Consider the following 26,777-nt stretch of genomic DNA (forward strand, 5'->3'; position numbering starts at 1 on the left):
TTCCAGAAAGCTCCACTCCTGTCCTAGGAATACTGTTCTGTCATCCCAGGGGCGTTTGCCTCCTCCAGGGTGGACCTGGAGCAGAATGGAGCTTCCCCTTCTCGGCTGACGTTCCCACAGCAAGACAGCAGGAGAAGGGAGAGCACACGTGGTTTCCCTCCATCCTGGAGGGAGAGCTGGTCTCACCGGCATCCCCGCTTCAGAGGATGCTGGGAATGTCTGTAGTCTTGGGCAGCCATGTGCTCAGTTCAAAGCTGAGTGTGCAGTCCCCCCAGGAGAGACGGGGCCAGCCTCCTAGGAGCCCGGTGGGCGTCTCTGCCATGTCCCCTCTCCCCATGCCCTTCCCAGAGCTCTTGCTGTGTGAGAGTTTGTCCTTCAAGTTGCATCAATTCACATTTCAGGAATGGGTTGAAAACCATGAGTTCATGGGCAGTTTTCATTAGATTTGCTGGTAGGTCATTGACTGAACTCCATTGCTAGCTCACAGAGTGTCTCTGGCCAGGGGCGGCACTGGGGCAGGCCGTGTGGGCGAAGAATAATAAGGTACCCAGTGGGAGCACCAGGGTGTCAGCAGCGGCTTCAAATCACAGGGGAAAGGAAAACACGGGGGTACACTTGAGGTCAACCCCCAAATAGTGTTTCCGGAAAATAACTACAATTAAGTAATTACTTCCCTGATGGTTCAGATGGTAAAGAGTCTGCCTGCAGTGCAGGAGACCCAGGCTCGAGCCCCGGGTGGAGATGTTTGGAGAGGGGAGCGGCTCCCCACTGCAGTATTCTTGCCTGGAGAACCCCGTGGACAGGGAGCATGGGGGACCACAGTACAGAGCGGCACAGTCAGACCTGACTGCAGCTACAGCATGGGTGCGCACACACACACCTGAGCGAGAAGACTAGTGAAGACCAAAGGCATCCAAAGAACCGGGGCCTCCGAAGAGCTTCGGGAGCGCTCGATGCCCAAGAGGTAAATGGAGGGTATATGGAAGGCGCCGACCACAGCTCCCCCTACGGCTCTTCTTGTCTGTCTCCCCCATTAGCAGGTCAAGAGCGAACCAGGGGCCCCTGAGTGCCTGGGCAAAGCAGAAGCCCGAGGGCAGGACCCCCCCTCCCTGGCCAACCCCCTTCCCTCTGTCCCCACAGCCCAGGGGCCCCAGCCCCCTGTGCTCCACGCCTCACACTGGTGTAAACAGGTGTGATCACTTCCAAAGAGTGAAGCACACGGGCGCAGAACTAGCGCCTCCCCGCGGCGCCCAGCCTTAGACTAACGCGGAATTCAGGAAGATGCAAGCGGGAGTTACAACAGCCTACAACACAGCTTTTACTTTCACCAATGCCTGAAGTATACAGTTAGTCATCTAAGTAAGCTTGTTCTAAACACAGGCTTTTAACTTAGAAATGGTGCTGTTTTCTACCTCTTCAAAAATGTACCTTTGCAGCCAAAGTTCAATTCCTTCCACGTTTTCTTAACCAAAGCAGACTTTTTTTTTTTTTGCATCTTCAGAGACCCTGTCAGAGTGTTTCCTGAAGGTTAGGGGAGAGTTTCCTGGGTCACAGGCATCCCTTCCCCTGTTGCCAATCAGCACAGGTGTTTTACCATAAGCGCTGGTTCTGAGAGCACTCGCTGCGTGACTGGCTCGCATAGACCCGGAGCACTTTGTCCCCATCAGCGTCTGTGGCTGGTGTGGCCACTTGGAAGCAGCCTGGCGTCCCGGCCCCCACCCCGGGCGAGCCACCCTGCAGGCCCCTTCCCTCACCGCTCCCACCCCCAGGATCCCAGGGCGCTGGGCCCTCGGGGCCGCTGTGCACTCCTACCCGCCCCCTCACGGGTATGGACAAGTCATCTTTGTGCCGGTCCAGGAGGAAGGAGGTTCCATCACAGCCCCAGGGAGACCCACGGAGGGGGCCCCATCCCCTCAGAGGCTCAGGACTCCTCACAGAGGTGCGGGGGATCGTCGTGGTGGCTGCAGGAGCCTCAGCGCCTGCCCTGTGGGTTCTCACCCACTGAACAAAGACTGCAAATACCTCTGGAAGTGGGGTGACTGCAGGATAGGTGAGACGCAAGTGAGTCCAGTGTGGCGGAGAGGGGTTTCTAAGTTGCAAAGCACAGGCCAAGTCTTTTCTGAGCTGGAAATATGGACTGCTCAGAACCTGCCCCATAGGAGGTGGTGGAGGAGGAGAGCTCCTGGTGAGAGTCTGGCCCTGACATCCGTCCTTCTTGATCTCAGCACAGGAGCTGTGGGTTACTGTGTGTACAGCTGTCCCCAGCTCAGAGCAGCCGCCTTCTGTGGTCCTGATGTTCAATCCTGATTAAGTTAGAGATGCAAAACAAGAGTTAAGACCTTCGGTAGGTTGTTCACCGCCTGGGACAGTGCTTCGTGACACCTCCTGTCCCCACTACACGCTCAGGGCTCCCTCCCCAGAGCACATTCATGGAGGCCCCACTTTGTTCCTGGCCCATTCCAGACAGCGGGGCTCAGCTGTAGGTCAAGCAGGAGGCTGGAGACCCCAATCCTTATACGAAACTGACAGGCTCAGAGACAGAAAAAGTAAAATGTATGCCAAGTCCAGTGGTAATATGCACCTGGGAGAAAAATAAACTCAGGAAGTTTAGGTAAATTTCAGAGTGTGTTTCGAGAGGAATCAATGGGGAGAATGTTCTGAGCTGGGAAAGCAGCAAGTGCCAAGACCCTGAGGCCACAGTGGAAAGCATGTTCAGAGTTTTAATAGTGTGGATTTTTAAATTTTTCTTGGGTCTATTTTCCTTTCTCTTTTCTAGCTCATTAATATAAACCTGGGCACCAATCTCTTGAATTCAGCATATTATATCGTGGTGAATCAAAGTGAAAGCTTCAGTGGTTTTGGATCAAGTGAGCACCTGTTTATTGAGTGGTCTTTCTGGGCTCGGCACTCTGGGAGTAACCAGGAGGCTGTGGAATGGAAGTGACGGTCTCCCCCTTGACGACCGTGGTCAATGAATTTCTACCATGTCCTGAGGCCCCTTCCACTCCAGTTTCTCCCCACCTCACCTGGGTCATGAATTCTCATCCAAACGCTCTCATATCTTCGTCTCTATGTAATTCCTTCCAGATGTTTCTAACCCAAGATCCACCCAACTGCTCAAAGGCAATGCGGCCCCAAATGAGTCCACCCTTTAAGGGCAGCCACTAATCTCCCCGCACTCAAGTCCCAGGAGTGGCGTCTGCCTCATCGCACCCAACACCTCCCACCGTGATCCCGCCACTGCAGGACTCCCCAGCGTCCTCTCCAGCCTCAGACTGCACACTGACTCACCTCTGCACCAAGCCACTCCCCTCAAGCGGAGGGCAATCGCACACAGAACACCACGTGCGGATTGCCAGTAAAGAGGACCTATGCCCGAGCAGAGGGCAGAGAGGCCTCGCTGAGCGGGTGGAGCACAGGCCAGTGGGTCAGCACAGTTCACGTAGGGGTGCGGCAGGCAGCACACTGCAGCCCTGCCTGCAGGTCTCCCGGGGGGGCCTGTGACCTCAGGGTCCCCTCCTGGTGGGCTGCCTCCTTGTGTTAGAGGGACGCCCCGTTCATTCACATGGCGGGTGTGGCAGGCGGCACACTGCAGCCCCTGCCCACAGGTCTCCCAGGGGGGCATGTGACCTCAGGCTCCCATCCTGGTGGGCTGCCTCCCTATGTTAGAGGGACACCCCATTCATTCACTCACCTTGTGTTTTGTTTTGGCACCCATGCCAATCTTTGCCTAGATAACTAACTCACCCTTAGGCCCAGCTCAGAAGTTGCCCACTCCATGAAGACCTGCTGATGGCCACCGCTGCTTCGTGGTGCATCTGGGCTCATCTGAAACTCCCCAGGGCTCTGACCGTGCTTGATTACCTCTCCAGCCTGTGAGATCTGTGAGGACACTGGACCAGACTGAGGAAGGAACTCAAACTGTGATGACGCCTCAGTGAGCAGAGAAAGAAACACCGTGCACGCGAGCTCATCACAGGTCTCTGTCTTCTCCTCTGCCCTCTTTCTGGGACCAGGAGTTGAGGGGCCTTGTCTCACCCTCACCTCATCTGCCACTTCAGTAGTTGGCAGGATTTTTATTTTCAATTGAATAAAGAAACTTCATGACTGTACCCTCCTTGAGAAACAAATGGCAGGACTCCTTCCAGATACCTGAGCCAAAAGAAGACATTCTCGGAACATAAAATGTCTGGGCCCCTGGGCAGCAGGAAGTGGGGAAACAGATGGGGGCAGTCTTCACCCTCTGCCACCGGGACACACTTGCTCCCTTTTTGGACTTAACCAACATACCTCATTATAATTACCTGACTCCTTGTGTAAGTCAAGGTGTCTTCCTTGGATGGTCTGTCTTTTGGAGACAGATTTAGAGACCACCAGACCTCACCTGTCGCAGAAGGCAATGGCATCCCAGTCCAGTACTCTTGCCTGGAAAATCACATGGGCGAAGAAGCCTGGTGAGCTGCAGTCCACGGGGTCGCTAAGAGTCGGAAATGACTGAGCAACTTCTACTCTCACTTTTCACTTTCATGCATTGGAGAAGGAAATGGCAGCCCACTCCAGTGTTCTTGCCTGAAGAATCCCGGCAACAAGGGAGCCTGGTGGGCTGCCATCTATGGGGTCACAGAGAGTTGGACATGACTGAAGCAACTTAGCAGCAGCAGCAGACCTCAGTTCTAAACTCTCTCTATGACCTAGGACAAGTCACTCTTCCCCTTGGATTTTCTGTTCCTAATGCCAAGCAAATTTGCTTTTCTCTGCCAGACAGCCTTCCATAGGTCGGGCCTGGCTGGGTTCCTGCCGACTGTGAGATGCTAGCGCCCTTGCTGTCCCTAAAGCCCCAGCCTGCAGCATGGAGGCGGAACGCCTCCTGGAGGAATATGGGGGAATGCGGGAGCGAGCAGGGGCAGGGCGGACACGGTCAGGATGGCACCAAAACAGAGGGGAGCGGCCTGGGGCCCCTGCCCGCTGGTCCCGCGGTAACGCCACGGGCCCCACTCCCCGAGCGCAGCACACCAACCGGCGCTTGCCATCTGCCTCTGCAGCATTACAGAAAGAGCTGCTGCCCTGGCTGCCTTCCAGCCCCCCACAGGAGCTCAGGGTGGAGAGCAGAGAGGAGCCGCCTGTGCTGCGGGGAAGACTGCAGGACAAGTCTTCAGATCGACATTCTCAGAGGACGGTTTCATGAGCCCAGCCTTGTGTCGCCCCTTATTTAGAAAAGCGCTAAAATCCTTCATGGTGACTTCTGCTCTTTGACTAAGCAGGAATCTTCACGAGACTAGCAAACTTTCTGGAAAAAATTATGGGCTTGATTACATCTCCAGCAAAGTCACACATTCACAGACCTTCCCCCAACCTCTGCAGCAGTTTCTCAATGTGGTCTGAGACACCGCCCCCCAGGCTGGCGTTTTGCCCCAAATAAGACAACTCACAACATTATGCATTTTAAGTCAGCAACACAAGCTCCCATGTAAAACGTCTCAGCTTGAGGGGACGGCCCCAAGAGGGCTGAAGGGTGTGTCAGGAGCAGCCCACACACAGGAACCTGGGGAGCCCAGGGCTCAGAGCGTGCTTGGGACTGGAGCCTGGCTGGCAGGGTGCCCAGCCTAGGGGCATCAGTGGCCACACCTCCCTGAGGAGCCTGGTCAGTACTTGGTTGGGAGACTTCATATTCTGGAGGGTCAGGATTTTGCCCCCTTCCTCTTCTGCTCTCTCATTTGCCACCACTACCCTCAACGCCTGGCACAGGAGCCCTTTCCTTTAGCCGCCATCCTGAGGCATCCATTGGTGGAGTCCTGCTCAGGGGTGGGGGGGGGGGGGTGGCGTGTGGGGTTTTGAGAAAAGACAGCAGGGCTGAGCTTTTGTCCACTGAGCTTGATGGTGGCTCCGGGCTGGTGGGGCGAGCTGAGGATCTGCAGGACAGCAAGACGCGGCGGCCTGGACCGGAATGTACAAAATGATGGCGATTGTTATATTCTGAGCATCGTTCACAGCAAAAAAGATTGTGTCTCCAAGTATGTTAATCGACTTAGAATAGGCAATTCTTCAGCAAAAGAGAGGAACCAACCCTTGGCTAACATGGATGAGCCTCAAAAGCATGACCCCAAGTGTGAGAAGCCAGCTGGAAATGTCCAGAGTTGTACAACTCCAGTTATCTGAAACACACAGAACAGGCCAGCCCACAGGCAGACAGCGCCCAGGGGATGGCTGAGGGCTGGGAAAGGGGAAGGGAGAGTGGCTGTTTAATGAGTTTTAAATTTCTTTCTGAGGTAACGAAGTGTTCTGAAGTCACGGTGATGACAGTTGAGCAAATTTCTGTGTAAACTGAATCACTACATTGTAATCTCCTGGAAGGGTGGATTTTATGATGTGTATTTCACTTTAAACATTAGCATGCAACTTTTCAGAACATGAAAGCGTGACATCCTAAACTTGGTTCTCATGCTAATAATTTCTGTAGACATGAGCAAAGACCACCTCCTCAAAGGAGAATGTGCGTGCTCAGTCATGTTAGACTCTGCGACCTATGGACTGTAAACCTGCAGACTCCTCTGTCCACAGAATTCTCCAGGCAAGGATACTGGATTCAGTTGCCGTTTTCTTCCCCTGGCACTCTTCCCAACCCCGGAACTGAACTCACATCCACACTGACAGGTGAATTCTTAGCCACTGAGGCCACCCCCAGAGTTTCCAAATAAGAACAGGCAAGTTTATCCAGAACTCCTCTGCACAGCAGAGGAGTCAGCCACCACTCACCTGAGGCGGAAACACCGGGCTCATGTGGGAGTGGGGACGATTTCTGGTGAAAAAACAGGCAGGTTTTCCAGCTCTGACAGAAAGAGGGGTGTCCCACGTGATTGCCTGGGGGAACAGATTTGGCATCACATTCCCGCTGTAAGTGGAAAGGTTGGAAAGGAGGACGGTGTGAGTCACTGATCCAGCGCTGATGTTGGGCGTGTTGCTGTGGAGGCTGGGGTCTGGCTTCCTGGGTTGGTTGCTCTAAGGCGTGGGCCTGTTTGGAAGGAGAGGATCATCGGCTCCCAAGGAGGATTTAGAAAATTCTGCATCGTGGAACACGTCTTTCCTCTTCAAATAGTGTGGACAAAGAAACTGTATTCAATGTTTTAAAAATTAACTGCAAAAAAAAAAAAAATTAACTGCAAAGTGATCAGCGTGGGAACAATGGCGATTTTCGCTATAAATTTTAGAATTTGATTATATCGTAGTGAATCTTGCTCTCAATAGAAAAAACAAACTCTTCACTCATTTTTGTTACCCGAAACACCATCCTGCGGTCTTCTGGTCGACCTCGCCGCAAAACCCACCACGTGAGGCGCCGCTGTTTACACTCTTCACCGGGGGCACCTGGGTCGCACACGGGCGAAGGTGCCGGGGAGCACCCAGCTTCAAACCCGGCCTCTAGGCATCGCGTGGCCTGGCCCAGAGCACTCAGTGTCCGCGCGCACGGAGGCCAGACTGTGAGAAGCCGCTGACGATCGGCCCCGCAGCAGCTCGGTCGGGCTCCGGGCTCTCTGCACCGTCAGTGTGTGGCGGAGGCAGGTTAGGCGCCTCCGACCCCCGAGCGGGATCGGACGTGAGCGCCCCCCGCCAGCCTGCGGGGTCCCCGCGGCCACCGCAGGGAGGGGACTGCGGGCTGTGACTGACGTGCCCGCGGAGCCCCCCGGACAAGGGGCGCGGGCGCTTCCCGAGTCAGGGCCCACACGACCTGCGTAGGGGCCCCCGGCGGCAGGATCCGGAGCCCGGTTCCCGCCGGACCTGAGAAGCGAACGTGGGCGCCAGTGAGCAGCCGCGCCCCAGGGCGGGAGGCCCCAAGGCGGGAGGCCGCACCCTGGGCGGCCGCGGGCAGGGCTGTCGCGGTCCCACGGGATGGAGAACAGGGAGGTCCGGGCTCCATTTCCGAGTCCTAGTTGCGCATTCGTGCCCGTCCCTATGCCGGGAGAGATGTCAGCGACTGGGATTAGGGTGAACGGGATCCACGGGTCAGCGATGCGGACACCCGGCGTGGTTGTTTCATCTCCAGGCCACTGGTAAACGACACACTGGAGACAGTATCAGGGGCCAATAGCCACAGGCAGGTCGGCAGAAGAGCACCCAGGAGTGCTGGTCGACCCAGCCGAGCACCCAGCCACGACTCAGGGCGCCGCAACGGGCCCTCTCTAAAAACTCTGGAAGCCCAATGTTCCGCGATAGCAGGAGACGCCTAGGCCTCAGGGATGCTGGCACTTTCGCCGCCAGTGTTGCCGGCTCCTGGAATGCTTCCTCGTGCCTGCCTGCCAAGTCACAGCCCTTGCAGAGGTCGCAGACGCTCTAAAGGGAAGTGTGAGATGCTTGAGTGCTCAGACGCATCAGACTGTTTGCGACCGCACGGACTGTAGCCCACCAGGCTCCTCTGTCCGTGGGATTCTCCAGGCAAGAATCCTGGAGCGGGTTGCCATGCCCTCCTCCTGGGGATCTGCCCAACCCAGGGATCGAACTCACGTCTCTTCCATCTCCTGCACTGGCAGGCAGGCTGCTTCCCACGAGCGCCACCAGAGAGAACGGACGATCTCAAAGCGGCAGTCGGGTGGCTCCGGACAGCCTGCTGGAAGGCCCCAGGGTGGATCCCTGTCACCGGCAGGACGCGGAGGACGCAGCCGAGCCGGCAAACGCCCTAGCTCGTCCCGGGCCGTCTGCCCTGGAGCGGCTCCCGGCTCCGCACAAGGCGCCTCGGGGACGCCCCGGGACCCTGGAGCGGGAGGGGACGCCGGGGAGTGGGAAAGAGCTCCCTGGGCGCTTCTGCGGAGACGGCCCCCCCAACCCCCGCGAGTCCCGGCGCGGCGGGTGCAACAAGGCGGACTTGAACTGCGTGGACTGTAAAACTACAACCATGAAAGTAATCGGAGAAATCTATGAATCATTCATACTCTGACTTCAGAACGGAGTCCTTGTAAAGCACTTTTTAAGTCTAGAAATCATCAAAGAAATGAACCATAAAGTTGACTACAAACTGATCTTTACATATTTCACAAAGACCCATGACAACAAATGGGCATCTGGGGAACACGTGTGCAAATTCATGTGTAATAAAAAAAAAATGAGACCAGTATCACTTAATATAAAAGCAGGGCATTTGGAATTGTAGCCATTAAGAGGAAGTAGGTAGGTAAATTCTAGTACAATCACACAAGGCAATCGGCAACTTGTGTTTTGGTTATTGATGGTTTTAAAATGAGATAAATCTGCAGGTACTTGGAAGGAAGTTGGAGATGAACTGCTCAACGCAAATAAGCTGTAGAACTCCCCGTGGTGTTATCGCTCAAAAAATAGGACATCCGTCATTTAAGGAAATTTGGATGGAAAGGCCAAGGAATTAGAATTGTTTAACCACAAAAATCAAGTCTTCCTTGTAACCTAGTCTCTGGAGTCAGAAAGGTGAACGTCTCTAGAAATAAAGATGGGCCACACCTCCTGCTTTTCTGCCCCCTCCAACTACAGCCTCCAGGCTGGCAACTGGCATCCCAGCCCCTCAGTGTCTGTGCTCCACACCCAGAGCCAAGTGGGGTGGGAGGCAGCCTGGACTCTACAGTCCTGGGCTTAGGCCTCGTTCCTCATCCCGGGTGCTCCCCCCGCAACCATTCACTCATACCTGAACCCCATGAACAGTATGAAAAGGCAAAATGATAGGATACTGAAAGAGGAACTCCCCAGGTCAGTAGGTGCCCAACACATTACTGGATACCAGTGGAGAAATAACTCCAGAAAGAATGAAGGGATGGAGCCAAAGCAAAAACAATGCCCAGCTGTGGATGTGACTGGTGATAGAAGCAAGGTCTGATGCTGTAAAGAGCAATATTGCACAGGAACCTGGAATGTCAGGTCCATGAATCAAGGCAAATTGGAAGTGGTCAAACAGGAGATGGCAAGGGTGAACGTTGACATTCTAGGAATCAGCAAACTAAGATGGACTGGAATGGGTGACTTTAACTCAGATGACCATTATATCTACTACTGCGGGCAGGAATCCCTCAGAAGAAATGGAGTAGCCATCATGGTCAACAAAAGAGTCCAAAATGCAGTACTTGGATGCAATCTCAAAAACGACACAATTATCTCTGTTCATTTCCAAGGCAAACCATTCAATATCACCGTAATCCAAGTCTATGCCCCAACCAGTGACGCTGAAGAAGCTGAAGTTGAATGGTTTTATGGAGACCTACAGGCCCTTTTAGAACTAACACCCAAGAAAGATGTCCTTTTCATTATAGGGGACTGGAATGCAAAAGTAGGAAGTCAAGAAACACCTGGAGTAGCAGGTAAATTTGGCCTTGGAATGTGGACTGAAGCAGGGCAAAGAGTAATAGAGTTTTGCCAAGAGAATGCACTGGTCATAGCAACCACCCTCTTTCAACAACGCAAGAGAAGACTCTCCACACGGACATCACCAGATGGTCAACACCAAAATCAGATTGATTATATTCTTTGCAGCCAGAGATGGAGAAGCTATATACAGTCAACAAAAACAAGACCAGGAGCTGACTGTGGCTCGGATCAGGAACTCCTTATTACCAAATTCAGACTGAAATTGAAGAAAGTAGGGAAAACCGATAGGCCATTCAGGTATGACCTAAGTCAAAACCGTTATGATTATACAGTGGAAGTGAGAAATAGATTTAAGGGCCTAGATCTGATAGAGTGCCTGATGAACTATGGAATGAGGTTCGTGACATTGTACAGGAGACAGGGATCAAGACCATCCCCATGGAAAAGAAATGCAAAAAAGCAAAATGGCTGTCTGAGGAGGCCTTACAAGTAGCTGTGAAAAGAAGAGAGGTGAAAAGCAAAGGAGAAAAGGAAACATATTCCCATTTGAATGCAGGATTCCAAAGAATAGCAAGAAGAGATAAGAAAGCCTTTTATAGTGATCAATGCAAAAAAATAGAGAAAAAGAACAGAATGGGCAAGACTAGAGATCTCTTCAAGAAAATTAGAGATACCAAGGGAACATTTCATGCAAAGATGGGCTCGATAAAGGACAAAAACGGTCTGGACCTAACAGAAGCAGAAGATATTAAGAAGAGGTGGCAAGAATACATGGAAGAACTGTATAAAAAAAATCTTCATGACTCGGATAATCATGATGGTGTGATCACTCATCTAGAGCCAGACATCCTGGAATGTGAAGTCAAGTGGGCCTTAGAAAGCATCACTATGAACAAAGCTAGTGGAGGTGATGGCATTCCAGTTCAGCTATTTCAAATCCTGAAAGATGATGCTGTGAAAGTGCTGCACTCAATATGCCAGCAAATTTGGAAAACTCAGCAGTGGCCACAGGACTGGAAAAGTTCAGTTTTCATTCCAGTCCCAAAGAAAGGCAATGCCAAAGAATGCTCAATACCGCACAATTCCACTCATCTCACACGGTAGTAATGGTCAGAATTCTCCAAGCCAGGCTTCAGCAACGCGTGAACCGTGAACTTCCTGATGTTCAAGCTGGTTTTAGAAAAGGCAGAGGAGCCAGAGATCAAATTGCCAACATCCACTGGATCATGGAAAAAGCAAGAGAGTTCCAGAAAAACATCTATTTCTGCTTTCTTGACTATGCCAAAGCCTTTGACTGTGTGGATCACAAGAAACTGTGGAAAATTTTGAAAGAGATGGGAATACCAGACCACCTAACCTGCCTCTTGAGAAATCTGTATGCAGGTCAGGAAGCAATAGTTAGAACTGGACATGGAACAACAGACTGGTTTCAAATAGGAAAGGAGTATGTCAAGGGTGTATATTGTCACCCTGCTTATTTAACTTATATTCAGAGTACATCATGAGAAACACTGGACTGGAAGAAACACAAGCTGGAATCAAGATTACCGGGAGAAATATCAATAACCTCAGATATGCAGATGACACCACCCTTATGGCAGAAAGTGAAGAGGAACTAAAAAGCCTTTTGATGAAAGTGAAAGTGGAGAGTGAAAAAGTTGGCTTAAAGCTCAACATTCAGAATACTAAGATCATGGCATCCACTCCCATCACTTCATGGGAAATAGATGGGGAAACAGTGGAAACAGTGTCAGACTTTATTTTTTTGGGCTCCAAAATCACTGCAGATGGTGACTGCAGCCATGAAATTAAAAGACGCTTATTCCTTGGAAGAAAAGTTATGACCAACCTAGATAGCATATTCAAAAGCAGAGACATTAATTTGCCGACTAAGGTCCGTCTAGTCAAGGCTATGCTTTTTCCAGTAGTCATGTATGGATGTGAGAGTTGGACTGTGAAGAAGGCTGAGTGCAGAAGAATTGATGCTTTTGAACTGTGGTGTTGGAGAAGACTCCTGAGAGTGCCTTGGACTGCAAGGAGATCCAACCAGTTCATTCTAAAGGAGATCAGTCCTGCGTGTTCATTGGAAGGACTGATGTTGAAACTGAAATTCCAATATTTTGGGCACCTGATGCGAAGAGCTGACTCATTGGAAAAGACTCTGATGCTGGGAGAGATTGAGAGCAGGAGGAGAAGGGGACGACAGAGGATGAGATGGTTGGATGGCATCACCAACTGGATGGACATGAGTTTGAGTGAGCTCCGGAGTTGGTGATGGACAGGGAGGCCTGGCGTGCTGCAGTCCACGGGGTCACAGAGAGTTGGAGACGACTGAACGACTGAACTGAACTGAGTTTGTATTTGGGCCAGGCCTTTTGCAGGGCTAAATTTTCCAGTTTCTGAGAATGTAGCCAAGGGGTGAGTCTGAGAGAGGCTCCCGGGACGTACCAGAGCACACTGTCGGCCTATCTGCCATAGAATGGGGTACTCAGAGTCACCGGCTGACAGAAAGGCGTCCCTTTTGTCCCAGTGATCTCCCCTGTGACTAATGCATGAAAATGGCCGCCCGACCCAACAGCCGCGCCCGACAGTGAGAGGTGACCCCTGAGAACCGTGCAGCTAGGGCACCGTGTGACCCGGGCAGAGACATATTCCATACTTTTCACAAGTGCACGGGGAACATTCTCCAAAATTGACCATATGTTAGGCCAGAAAATAAGTCTACTATAAATAGACTCAAATCCTGCAAAGGAACTGTTTCCTGTCACAATGCCATACTTTTCACAAGTGCATGGGGAACATTCTCCAAAATTGACCATATGTTAGGTCAGAAAATAAGTCCACTATAAATAGACTCAAATCCTGCAAAGGCACTGTTTCCTGTCACAATGCAACGAAGCGGAAAGTTAATAGCAGAAGGAAAGGTGGGAAGATCCACAACATGTGAAGATTAAACACACTCTTGTGTAACCAGCAGGCTAAAAGCAAGAGCAATAAGAAAGGAGCTTAGAGAATACCTGGAGACAAATCAAAATATAAACATACCAAAATGTATAGTGCCGGGAGCCACCACGGGAGATCCCACCCACGACAAGGTCATGTGGAAGAGAACTGTTAAGCAAGGCTTCAGAACTCAACGGGCTCCCTAGGCTTTCTCGAGCATCTACCCCAAAACAGAATCTGTCTATTTTACTACTTCATGACTTTCACCAACTCCTCTGACCTTAACAGGGGGCTAACCCTGATCACCTTTCACTGGAGAAAATCAACTCAGGGCTATAGCTAATCAGTCTCCTGGACATGAGAGAAATATTTCAAATCAAACCCCCTCTGTTAGCATTTTAGCTTGCTTGGCAGATATATCCAGACTCTTGCAGCTATGCATATGATTATTTACATCTTCCAAACTGTGAGAGGCATGGAAAGCCTAAAACATAGAGCCTTTCAGAGAGTTAAAAGTTATTAGAGTAGTGCTGGTGTAGGGTTTCATTATTGGGCCAATGCGTGTTGCTGAGTTCCCGTATCTCTTACCCACTGTGCACCTGGGAGTGCATTAGTTAACAGAATTGGAAAGTAAGAAAAACAGGTGTAGCCTGAAATTAACCACATGGGACTTTTGAGCTAATTGGTTCTTTCTTGTAACTCACTGCACCTTTGCTTCGTGAGAATGTAACTCTGTTTGATACTTTCTGAGGCCAATATAGATTAGAAATATAAGAAAAAACATTTCAAGGGAAAGTAAGTTTTCTGGTTGAACAGCCTTTATCAAAAGAGGGTCATAAAATGTTCACAGGCCTTCAAGGCCAGAAGATAATGTACACAATATTGTTTATGGGAAAGGTTTGCAGAAAAAATCCTGGTTTTGATAAAGACAAAACAGATGTAATGTTTGGGCTGACTCTGTATGACTTTGCATCTTTCATTTCCCTCTATGTACAAGTAAAGGTATAAAAGGCCCTTTTAAAAATAAAAACAATGGGCCTCGCTTGAAGAAGCTTGGTCACCCCGTGTTTTTCTTTTTTCTCTGTTTTTCTCTCTTACTTTCTTTTTCAGCTGATCCCTGGAGCATAGAGGCTCCCTGCGTTCTCTTATCTGCCCGGGTTTCTAAGACCTGAACGGGAAGACGTTCTGCATCTTCATTCCCTTGGGAGACCAGGAAGGCACCTGTGGCCTCCGTGAACGGGGCAAACTTCTTGTCTCGAAGTTTTATTGGCTTTCTATGTAAACCAAAAAATATCAGCCTCTTTCTCTCCTCTATTTTCTCATCTATAATATTCTTTCCTTATCTCTCTCTAAATCAATCACCGACACCGTTTTTCCTTCAGGTTCCCCTGGATCCTACAGGGGCTGGACCCCAGCAGTATGAGATTCTGCAAAAACATCACCAACAATGAAATGTAAAGCTGGTAATGCATACGTTTAAAAGAAAGCTCAAATAAGCAACCTATCTTTACACCTAGGCAGAAAAGGGAGACCAAACCAAACTCAAAGCTAAAAGGAGGAAGGAAAATAGTAAAGATTAGCTCTCAGATACATACACAGAAGAGGAAAACCAAAGAAATCAATTGTAGACAAAAGTTACTTCAACCAGGTTGACATAAGTAACAAATCTTTAGCTATATTGACTAAGAAAAAGACAAGTAAAATCAGTAACAAAGGGGAAACATAACTGCTGATTTGACAAAGCAGAGCACTGCAGGAGAACTCTGCACAGCCGGATGCTATGAGGCTGGATAACCTGGATGCAGCGCTGTTATTTAAGCCTCAGGCTGCGGTGTTTTATTCTGGCGACCCTAGCAAACTAGCGAAGCTTTATCCTCTTTCTTGCAAACAAAAGTTATGAAAACAGTGCCCAAACCCACAAAGTATACAAAGTATCCGAAAGGAGGAAAAAAGAAAAGGATGAACTACCTAGGGTGTTGAGAAAAATCTTTGTTTCTTATCAAAGTTAAAATAAAAACATCAAAACCACCAGAAAAATCTCATGAATAGACATTTTAGAGAAGCCCAACAAGAGCCATGGTAAAACAAACCAGAAATTCATTCAGTTGGTAAAAACAGTAAAATAATATCGTAAAATAAAAACAGTAAAATGCATTGTATTCTTTGGAGGTTTAAAAAAATTCAACTTACTGAAAATTCCAAAGAGGTTATAATAGAGAGATATATTATATACTTGCCTTAATTTGTGCCTCCTATCGTTTAGCCTGTGTGTCCAGGGCCATCTGCCCTCCACAGGTAGTATTTTGTTTTTACGGATCCTTCTAGAGTTCCTTGTAAGAAAACATGGAAGTATATTTCTCCTCCATGCCCTAATTAAAAACACAAATAGTCGTCTATTAAGCATGCTGTTTTGTTACATGTTGATTTTATTTGACAATGCCGGGGGAACTGTCTTCCCTCAGGACATACTTTCCTACACAGCAGGCCACTGGGTGGATGATGTAGTATTATAATGCTTTTTGCCCATCCACATTGGGATGAACACTGATATGCAAGAAGACAGACACTGGGATTCAGGAAAAAAAAATTCTCCACAGTATAAGCTGTGGGAAAATTTAGTGTGACTTATTACACCAACAGATCTTATGAAAACAGGAGCAAAAACTGCCTTAGTGACTTGATAGTACCTGAAGGACTCAAATTCAGAGACTCCTAAGACCTTACCCCCAATTTATTGGCATACTGTTCTTCTAGGGGGTAAGGAAAGCCATCTAAGTGTGTCTCCTGATACTTCGTTTTAACATGTTCATGAGCAAAACAAAGAATATGAAACAAAAGACACCTTCAAGCACGTGTGGTTAGGTGATTTTAAATTATTGATCAAAAGTGTAATTTTCTCCTAAAATAAAATGGGATTTCTGCTTCCAAATAAATACAAAGAGTGTCTGGACTTCCTCACCAGTAGTAACTGGTAATTAGAAAGCTGAACAAAATGCATGAAACGAACCCTGAGTCAGAATGCTTGGCCCGAGACAACCTGGAAACCAACCCCATCACCATAAAACCTGAGACCGCAGGTCACGTGTTGGAGAGGGCCCCTGGGCTTCCTCACCCTGCTGCTGTCCTCCCGGGCGCCCCTCCAGCCAAGTCTCTGGCTTTGTCAGCACGTGTGAGCCCACTCTAGGGCCCTGCAGAGGGTTCCCCTTCCTGCAACGATAAGAGGAACAGTGTCTACTTGCCCACCTACCATTGGGAATTAAAAAGCTGAACAAAACAGGAAACTATTCTCAGACCCTGAACCGCAGGCAGTGTGGGGGTTCCGGGGCTAGGTTCCTCGCGTGAAGGTGAGCACACACACCAACCTGATGACTCCGCCGCTCTCTGCCTTCAGGCGGTTTTCACGCTGCAACTGCAGGCAGAGGAGCCCATGAACATTCTGGCAGAATCTGAATTGAGAACACGGGTGAGCTGGGAGGCCACCGAGGCTATGATCTGTGTGGCAGGGCATCAGAAAGGAGGGAGCTACTCAGAGAAAAAGTTCCACAGCTGCTGAATGGTCCCTTTGAGTCTTTATCGAATATCAATCGGCGGACACAGAGGTCAGATTCCGTAATGAATAAAAAACAAAAACATAAAATATTGGTCTCAAAGCAAAAAATAAAACAATTCCTTCCACATTAAATTTTTTTCTAAGTGTGACAAACGAAGACTAGTGAGCAGTACACACATACGTAAATGGATATGTTTCTAGAAAGCAGTTTTTAAAAGATGTCAAAACCTCTTGTCATGCCAGCCTTCGAATTCTGCTGAAAAAGTGAAAAGAGTAATGTGGAACTAGGTCTTTGCATACAAAAAGGCATTCGAATAGCTTTAGTATTTCTTTCAAAAATTTTTTCATCGGTGAAAAATTGTTTTCCCATTTTCTGTTGGTTTCTGCCATACAACAATCCCCATTAGCCATAATTACTTACATATGTATTTTATATTTGTGTATCACTTGCTTCTTGAGCCTCTCTCCCCTCCTTGAATAGCTTTAGTTTTAGCATGGAAAAGTTACAAAGAGCCCTATAAACAGGAAATCAACAATGTTACACGTGTTCCTCACTCAATATTACGCTTCCATTATCATGTGTATAAAAGACCTTAAAATACACATCAGTAAGTGCATTTCCCTGCTACTATTTGGGTTGCAAGGAGTCAGCCGGCACCACTTGCATTAGGCTGAGACTAGGGGTACGCAGAGTGATAGCAAACCAGGAAGGCACGTCCTGCTCAGAGCTAGTGACTAGGGAAGCTGGAGGGCGGCTGCGGGGAAGAGAGGCGCCCATGGGATTGCTTAGAGGAGCATGTTCCCCCCGATGTTTCTAATTGGAAAGGATACAGAAGCAAAGTCACTAACCGAAACTGGACCATGAGGCCTATTGCAGCTTTTTGGGGGGGGGGTCTGGATTTCCCGAATGGCTGCTGCGGGGAATGGGGCCAGGCCTCCCGGGTTGTAGTTTTCTGTGGTTTTAAAGTACTTAGACATACTGAAACTCCTCTTCGGTCATCTTTAACTGAGCAGCTGTTCTGTAGATAAACTTCATAATTACAGACAACAGTAATTACAGTATCGTCAAGTAACAACGATAATAGTAATTTTCATTATAGATTTCTTTCATCTACTAAAACCTGCTACTGCTGCTCCTAAGTCGCTTCAGTCGTGTCCGACTCTGTGTGACCCGATAGACGGCAGCCCACCAGGCTTCCCCGTCCGTGGGATTCTCCAGGCAAGGACAGTGGAATGGGTTGCCATTTCCTTCTTCAATGCATGAAAGTGAAAGTGAAGTCAGTCCTGTCCGACCGTATGGACTGCAGCCTACCAGGCTCCTCCGCCCCTGGGATTTTCCAGGAAAGAGTATTGGAGTGAGTTGCCCTTACCTTCTCCCTACTAACCTACATTGTAGAAATTTCAAAGCACCAAAGTTGCATGGTTATCTAGTCGACCTGTCGGCGGTGATCACCCAGCATGAACGCCACCGGGACAAATCCGGATCGTAGGGCGCAGAAGGCACAGCATCACCACTCCGCACGCGTTTCCTCCGAGTGCGCCGGAGGTTGCATTTCTCTCCCGTATCCTCCCGTTCACGCGTGTTCAGAGGCTCTTCTGAGACTAAAAGGGCGCCAGGCTCGCGTTTCCTTAGAACCATCCACGGGACGGCCGCTGACGCTTTCTGTCTCAAATATTTGTTTGGCACTTCTGACCGCCGAACCCAGACAGGACTGTAGCCGCGCATGGGGCTCTTTTCTTACTCGCTCCGTTCCCTGTTAACACGCGCGGTGAGGGGACTCGTGAGTGTGGGGTCCAGGGCCTCAAGGGGAAAAGGTGGGACAACAGGCGGTCCCCGTGTAGGCACAGCCCTGCCTCGTACGACCGCAGTCTGGAGAAACGACAGTGGGCGCCGGGGAGCAGCTTCCCCTCCTCCCATTTCTGCTGCGGGCCTGAGCCCCAGGCGGCAAGAACCCGCGGTGCTGCGGGGAGAGCCGTACGCGCAGCCCTGTTCCGCGCGTTCGACCTGTCCCACTCCGGGGGGTCCTTGATCCAGGGACGGCCGACGGAGGCACGGCAACGCTCAGCTGAGACAGAAAAACTGACTAATGTGGCCCAGAACACCGCGTGGGGCATGCTCAGTCTCAGCCGCGAACTATAACCCAGGCCGTACCCGGGGACCGAAAAAACGTCTCGACCGCTCTCCAGCTCCTAGAGACACGAGTCGGCCTCGTCACGCAAGCCTGCCCGTTCCAGTCAAGCGGGAGCAGGACGCGTCGAGGCCCGCCAAACGAACTCTACGACCAGCATTCGCGCGGGCTGGCCAAACCTCGGAGTCTGGAGCGGGGGTACCGAGAAACGGAAACAAACGCACTAAAAGGTGAGCCACGAGTCTGGACGCCGAGCCACCAGCGCTCCGGCGGGGAAGATCCTCTCTCTCCCCGTTCCGAGGCCCCGCGGATGGCTGGGCGCGGGGAAATGCTGGTCGACCCGAGCGAGCAGCCAAACCTCACTACCCTGCCTCCAGGGAGCCTCTCAACAGCCTGCAGATCCAATCTTCAGCAGGAGCAGGCCTGCCCAGGCCTCCGCAGCACCGGGGATATCGCCGCCAGTGCTGCCGGCCTCTGGAGCTCCCTTCCGCGTATGCCGGCTGAATCGCAGCCCTTGTGAAGGTCGCCGAAGGAAAGAAACGCTCTGCAAGCGGCCGCCGGGGGCGCACGACAACCGGTTCGAGCGTCCTCGGGACGAGGCGCCGTCGCCGGCAGGCCGCAGTGGCGCCTACCGCCCGAACGCCCGAGCTCGCCGGGGGCCTCTGCCTCGGAGGGGGCTCCCCGCTCGGGACAGCACGGCGCGGAGCGGCCCAGGGCGGGCGGAGAGCGGGAGGCCGCGGCGGAGAGGCCCTCCCCGCGAGATTGCAAGGCCCAGGCGAACCTGAGCAAGGGAGATTCTGCAGGGGGCTGGGCTGTGTGAACTGCAGGCTGAAACAGTGACGGCAACACAAAGAGAGAGCGCGGGAGACACTGCATTCTGTAATTTCAGAGTCCAGATGCTGCTGAAGAATAAAACCCAAGGCTCAGAAGCCATAAAGGAAAGGACTGAAAATTTGGCTACGTGATTGGTCTTTGAGTCTATAGCAAGCAGAGTCAGATGACAAGAAACGGGTGTACAGGAACACATGTGCAACTACACGTATAACAGCGATGTTGACGTCAGCATTACTTAATCACAGAATATTTAGAAAACACGGCAAGGGACCAGTGCTTTTACATAACACAACTATCAATTTGCTTTTTGGTTTATTGCTGTTATTTAAATGAGTTAGATCTATAAGTATTGGAAAGATATCTATGGCAAACTGTTAAATGAAAACAGAAAGTTCTAGCACTTCCAACGGTGCATATATATATACGTGCATTTACCATCTTTTAAAAATGCAGTGGAAAAGTAGAGAGAATAGCTAAAGAGGTTTTAAAAAGCAAGAATCAAGTCTTCCCTATAGCCTGGTGTCTGGACAGAAAGACATGCAGAAACAAAGATGGGCCACACGACGTGCTTTTCTGCTCCCTCCTACGCTAATCTTGGGACAGGCAGCTGGCATCTCAGCCCCTCCACCTCTCTGCCCCACTAACGCCCAGAGCCCCTGCGGGCAATCAGAGCTCTGACTCTGCAGGCCTGGGATCCCTATGTCCACAGTCTCTTCCTTCAGATCAGGAGCCTCGAGCCATTCACTTGGCTTGCCCAATCATGCATGCCCAGAGCTGCTGGCTCTAACACACACCTGTGTAGTCCTTCCCTCCATAAGCTTTGAGCTGATATCCCAGGGGAAGACCATTCCCCTCACAAAACAGCTGTGAACCACGGGAACAACCAGAAGTTTGCACCTGGACCCATTATACAAACTCTGTGCACACTCAGCTCCCAAGGACACTACCCTGTTCACCGCGCTGTTTGCATGGCATGGCCACTGCTTACTTGAAGCATCCAGACTCACTTCTGTGGCAGGAAGAAATACGAGGCGTGTACACACACACACACGTACGCACACGCACACACACACACACACACGAGCACACAGACACATGCACAAACATAGAAGCACACACATACCCCAGGAGCCACTCTGGACCCCTGCTAGGGCTGGCAATGGTGGGAGCAGAAAAGAGATCATTGTTGCTACTTCTCAGGTCCTCTGCGCTGACAGACCCTGGTGGCTTCACTGATTTCACTGTGGAGAGTGCGGGCTTGGAGCGCCCTGGTCTGTAGTTTGCTCTCCAGCGCCCTGTGCTTCATTCGGTCCACTCTACCCTCTCTCCTCAATGCACACTCAGCACTAAGAAATGAGAATCGACACACATTGCATTCAGCCTTCAAATCCGAACAAAGTTTAAGAGCAGAGAAAAACTGAGTTCTTGTGAAGAAGGTAGTGAGAAAATTGTATTTATCCGTTCTGTAGCTGCCAAAATGTTCAAATATAGTCTATAAAAGCTTAATATTTTTTAAAATTAGGAAAATTAAATAAGCCCTCATTACTCCTCCTTGCCCATCACCACCTCTGCCCCAGCGTCCATCACACTGGGCTCGCCTGACAACACACCTGTTCTCCTGGTTGGGGACCTTTTTCACACCCATCACTGTCGTCTATGCCCGCTGCACACCTGCGGCCACGGGGGCCATTCCCATGGTGAATCAGGGGGTTTTCTCCAGTGAGCCTGAGGGGTGCTGGTGTTTTCTTTTAATAGAAACCTCTCCCGTCTGTCCTGTAAACTCACAACCTTTACAGATGCTGTAACGAGCGGGTGTGAGTGACAGAAAGAGGCTGTTTCCATATCAGTCCCTGAGCTGCCACGTGCCTAACAGAGTGGTGGATGTCACTGGCATCAATATTTCCTGGGTGGTGTTAGAAGATCCAGGCCGAAAGGAGAAACCGGACAATTTGGCAAGACACAGATCAAACCAGGAACGAGAGCAAGTCCCTCTTATTGTTTCAAGGTCAAGAACTCAGCCCCCACTGTCCTCCTCTGCATCCTCACGTGGGACGGTTGAAACTGACCAGATAAAGCTGAGGAGACGGAGAGCCGTCATGAGAGCCAAGCCTCTAAAGCCCTGCTGGATACTCCAGACTGAGTCCCCAACACTCACCTGGGGGTGACCCCTCCCACCAAACCACAGGCATGCAGAGATAAGGGGAACCCTGCTCTCTCTGGGGTCAAGGGGAAAACACTATGGGCTGCTGCTGCTGCTGCTGCTGGTAAGTCACTTCAGTCATGTCCAACTCTGTGCAACCCCATGGACTGCAGCCTACCAGGCTCCTCCGTCCATGGGATTTTCCAGGCAAGAGTACTGGAGTGGGTTGCCATTGCCTTCTCTGAAAACACTATGGGCTACTCCCCACATAAACAAGGTAGTAATATTCCCATTTTACACAGAAAAAAACAAAAGTCATGAGCTGTTATACTCGGATTAGACCTACTTGTTCAGTTACTTAGTTAATATTCCATTCCTATGATTTGCATCAAATCCCAAGAAACCCTCACAATGATCACGTGGGGAATCTTGACTCCATAGAACAAACACCACTCTCAAACATTTCAATAACCAATTCTTGGTCAAATGCATCAGGCTTTGTTCTCCAATACCCACCGAAGTGGTTTACAGTTTCCCATCCTTCCTGCTGTGCCCTCCCCTGACCCTCTGGATGCAACTGCCTTCTGTCTTCTTGATTGCCCCCCATGTAGGAGTCAGGCAGCTTTGGAGACTTAACCTTAGTTCCATCATCCATGGCCTCAGGTATGTGGCCAAGAGACCCTGAATCTTCTCAATGGTGGGTGAAACAACCTAAGGGGTCATGTCTTGGTGGAAGGTCAGGCACTCTGGTCGCACAGATAAGCTCTTAAACCCCCCTGCACAGGAAAGAAGCAGGAGCAGGCACATCATGAGTCCCCCGGTGGGTGTCTCAGCCCCACAGGGCAGACGTGCTCATCAAATGCAGAGGAAGTTCACTTTGGGGTGAAATCTAGTTGACACCTTCAGAGACATGGTGAAATGCTCCATGGATTTCTGCCCTGCTAAATATTATTGGCAGAAACAGTCATCATTGCATAATTTTTGTTTAGGAAAGTATTTGTCTTTAAGGAAGAAAAATTAAACTAATTATGTTCTTCATTGAACAAATTTGTGTGCCCACTCAAAGCATATTCTGACATTAGTTGATGCTCCCCATCTTCCAAAAAGATAAGAAATATAGTCATTTGTTTCCTTTCAGCCTGCTCATCTCCAGGTGTCCCATTTTCCCAGAAGGGTGTGCTTCCTCTGAGTACAAGTCCCACCTACTCTCTTATCTTCAGAAGAGAGCTCAGGCTTCAACCATAAATTCAGACTTTGACATAAATACCTCAGATGACCTAGTGGCCCCAGGAGAATGAGAAGCTGTCCCTAATGTGGTGAGAAACCTTGGGTCTCCTCCCCAACTAATCTTCTGCCAAGCCTCCCTCCCCTCTGGGTTATTATCCTAAAGATGTCTGTGGGCAGCAGCTGATGTGAGAGAGAAGAGGGTCTCCAGAGGCCCAGCACCGCCCCACCCTCTCCCCAGCAGCCCTAATTCTGGGTCTGGCTTCTTTTTTTGTTTGTGTCTTTTAGCACGAGTGCTCTTTTCAGCCATCCTAGGGCTTCCTTTAGAGCAGTTCCTGAAAGATTCCCCAACCACCATTGGCCCCATCTGCCACTTCTGTACTTCCCTTCTGAAACGAAATTCAGTTCTTTCAAAAAGATTGAGTCCAGCGACTTCCCTGGAGGTGCAGTGGAGGGGACACAGGTTTGACCTCTGGTCTGGGAAGATCCCACATGCCACAGAGCAAGGAAGCCTGTGCGCCCGACTCCTGAAGCGCGCACAGCCGGAGCAGGTGCTCCACAGCAAGGGAAGCCGCCACAGTGAGAAGCCCAAGTACCGCGGTGAAGAGCAGCCTCTCAGGCCATGAAGGCCACAGCTACAGAAAGCGGTGTGCAGCAGCGACAGCCCAGTGCAGCCAGAAGAAATTAATTACTTAGTTGAATTTTTAAAAGACTGAGCCCAGAAAAAAAAAAAAGAATGACGTTTCATTTCTCTTTATTTTCATGCTTCTTCTGACACTTTGCACCTGATTCTGTTGGATTCTTAGGATGCTTACAAAACTCCAGGTCACAGAAAAGGAGGAATTCCCAGTGTGTTCAGCGTCTCAGGGAACAGGCACACATCACTTCTGCTGAATAGTCCAATGAGATGTGAGTGTAACAATGAACCAAAACCACCAGAAAACCCCAGGAGGAGAGCAGCCCATGGATCCTGGAGCTGTTGTCTGCGGGGCTCACTCGGGGCAGCAGAGGACCCAGAGGGTGGCTGGGCTTCCTGAGCCCCCAGACTGCTGGGGAAGGCTGCCGTCTTTCAGTGATGATTCAGGCTCCCCATCAGGAAAACCAGGCCAGATCTCAGCATCTCTGACTCAGTAAATACCTTCAGGACCCATCCCAAGTCCACCCTCTCCTCCTCTCTCTCAGGCAGCATGAATGCAGTGTGGGCTAGGTCGCTGATCATCCTGGGGTGCTAAGGCCAGGGCTGGCCACATAACTCACCACCCGGGGATTCTCGGGGTCATAAGGACTTACCTACTTCCCCATTCAGGGTGAGGAACAGCAGTGTCTGTGACAGGCAGGGCGTCCCGATAAGGCAAAGGGACAGGCCGAGTCAAGGAGAAACGACGGGAGGCTGTCCGTGCGGGAAGCTGAGCAGGGCAGATGGCCAGCCCCTCTGCTCAGGGACAGGCGGGCGCCCTTGTCACCAGAAGCAAACGCGATTCAGCTGGGGTCCCAGGGCTGTGACTCACAGCAGGTAATGACACCAGCTTCTCGGTCCCTGAACCCGGCCGGCACTTGTGAATCTGGGATGGCCAGGGAGAGCCAAGCCAGGTGCAAGATCAGCCCACGGAGCCTGCGGACCTTGACACCCACTGGGCGGAGCCCAGAGAGAAGGGCTCACCGGTCACCAACTCTCGGTGAGGGGGAGGGCGGGAAGCTTTGGCCTGAGTCTCATTCCTGGGACCTACCTACAAGGGTAAAGACTGACCTGACCGTTGCTAGATTCTTTTTAACAGAAGCCCAGGGTTCCTACTGTACCGTTTCTAATGGACTAAGGTGAAGATGGAAGAAAACGTTAGCATCCTTCCTTCTTGGATTCAGTTGTAAACTCATCCAATATTTACCGGACATTTTTATCACCAGTGATAAAGAACAAAATCTCTCTTTGAGAAGCTCATTCTCTGCTGGTAATACAGAAAGCAACCCCCGTCACAGGGCAGTGGAGAGTCCACTCGCTCTGCCCAGGAGTCTAGAAGTCCTGATAGTCCCATGGGGAGAGGAGGTTCAGGTGAGTCTTTAAAAGTGAGACTTTTTAACCTGGAGGTGGAGGCAGCTAGTGTGAAGAACAGGAACGATTGTGAAAATGAACCTCATTCCCCCCTTCTCCTCTCAGGTGCTGGACCACATGGCACCCTGGGCTGTTCTGTGAAATCCCCATGCCTCCCCCACCCCACCCCCCCAGTCACAGAGCATTTCCCTTCTCTCTGTTTTCCTTGAAACACGCTTCTCTTCCAGCGACAGATAGCTCATTCTTCCACTGGCTTCAGGCCTTTACTTAAATGCTCCCTCCTGGGGGAGAGATCCCACACCACACATGGAAGGCATCAGCTCCATCCTTCTCTTCCACTTGTCCTGCCCTCTCGCTCTCTCTTATTTCTTGCATCTCTGACAGCCTCTAGGGATGGGGCTGTGGGTGAAGGGAGAAGCGGGGAGAGGGTAGGGTGGTATCTTCTCTCCACAGGCTTTGCTGGAAAAGTAACTGTTTTTCTTCAGACAAGGCATGAATATAAATTGCAGGGAAATTGAAACTTAAATTGAAGGTGTTAATAAATTGAACATTACTGTGAAAGACAACAAACATGAAACCTTTGGAGCGTCCCTAACAGAAGGCTATATGATGTCTGGGGGGTGAAGAACTTTAAAAAGCCAAACAGACGGGTAAGCAAAAGATGGATAAATATGATCATGTTACAAGTAACAACTGCTGCTCATCAAAGGACATCACAAAATGAGGAAAGCAGAAGCCAGGGAGTGGGAGTGACACGCGCAACAAGTGTGAAGATCTTTCACCAAGAAATATCTTCTTAAGGTAGATGTCAAAAACACTTTAACAGGCATTGCATGGATGGTGAAACATGGAAATCCAATGAACATTTAAAATGTGATCAATTTCATTTGTGATACATTAAATACTAGTTAAAATGGCAACAAAACACCATCTCACAGCTCACAGTTGAGCATACATTCGTGAGTGACTATGAAAAGCCTGGCCCAGATGTGGAACAGAAGAAGCTGTCATTCCTTGTTAATCGGAATGGCAACTGTTGTAACATAGCACAGCTGGACAAGTGCACAGCCTAGGTTTCATTAATTCCCATTCAGCTCATGAAGTAGATACATGTGAATGATATTCTTAACAGCAAAGAGCATTTCCCTTCTCTCTGTTTTCCCTGAAACATGCTTCTCTTCCAGTGACAGACAGCTCATTCCTTTACTGGCTTCAGGCCTTTACTTAAACGCTCCCTCCTAGGGGAGAGATCCCACACCACACATGGAAGGCATCAGCTCCATCCTTGCAGCTCCAATCAAGCTGCAAACAGCTCCAGCATCCAGCAACAATAGACTGGATGGATTTGGTACGTTTAAAGTATGGACTACTATATAGCAGAAAAGTAATTCAATGGATGCATACGCATGAATGAACCTCAGAAACCGATACCACACACAAAATAAATACTTTGTCACAAAAGGATAATCACTGTGATTCTGCTTACATAAAGGGACAAAAGAGGGAAAGCCTGTGTACTCTTTAGGAACTCATATGCATGTGCAAATCTCAAATAAAAGGCAGGGAATGACATGGAATTGAGATACACAGAAA

The 26,777-nt window shown here is 50.1% G+C and overlaps 1 long non-coding RNA gene across 1 annotated transcript; it reads right to left on the minus strand.

The window, feature by feature from the left end:
- Window positions 1–1,294: 1,294 nt before the first annotated feature.
- On the minus strand, window positions 1,295–19,464 carry LOC138430359 (uncharacterized). Its single transcript, XR_011253121.1, has 8 exons — window positions 17,660–19,464; window positions 17,232–17,325; window positions 16,623–16,828; window positions 16,373–16,467; window positions 15,498–15,629; window positions 6,754–7,132; window positions 3,748–5,934; window positions 1,295–2,303 (listed from the first exon to the last, which is right to left on the minus strand). It is a non-coding gene; the product is annotated as an uncharacterized lncRNA (long non-coding RNA).
- Between the last annotated feature and the right edge of the window lie 7,313 nt (window positions 19,465–26,777).

The sequence above is a fragment of the Ovis canadensis genome, chromosome 25 (assembly GCF_042477335.2).
Source record: "Ovis canadensis isolate MfBH-ARS-UI-01 breed Bighorn chromosome 25, ARS-UI_OviCan_v2, whole genome shotgun sequence".
Taxonomy (NCBI): domain Eukaryota; kingdom Metazoa; phylum Chordata; class Mammalia; order Artiodactyla; family Bovidae; genus Ovis; species Ovis canadensis.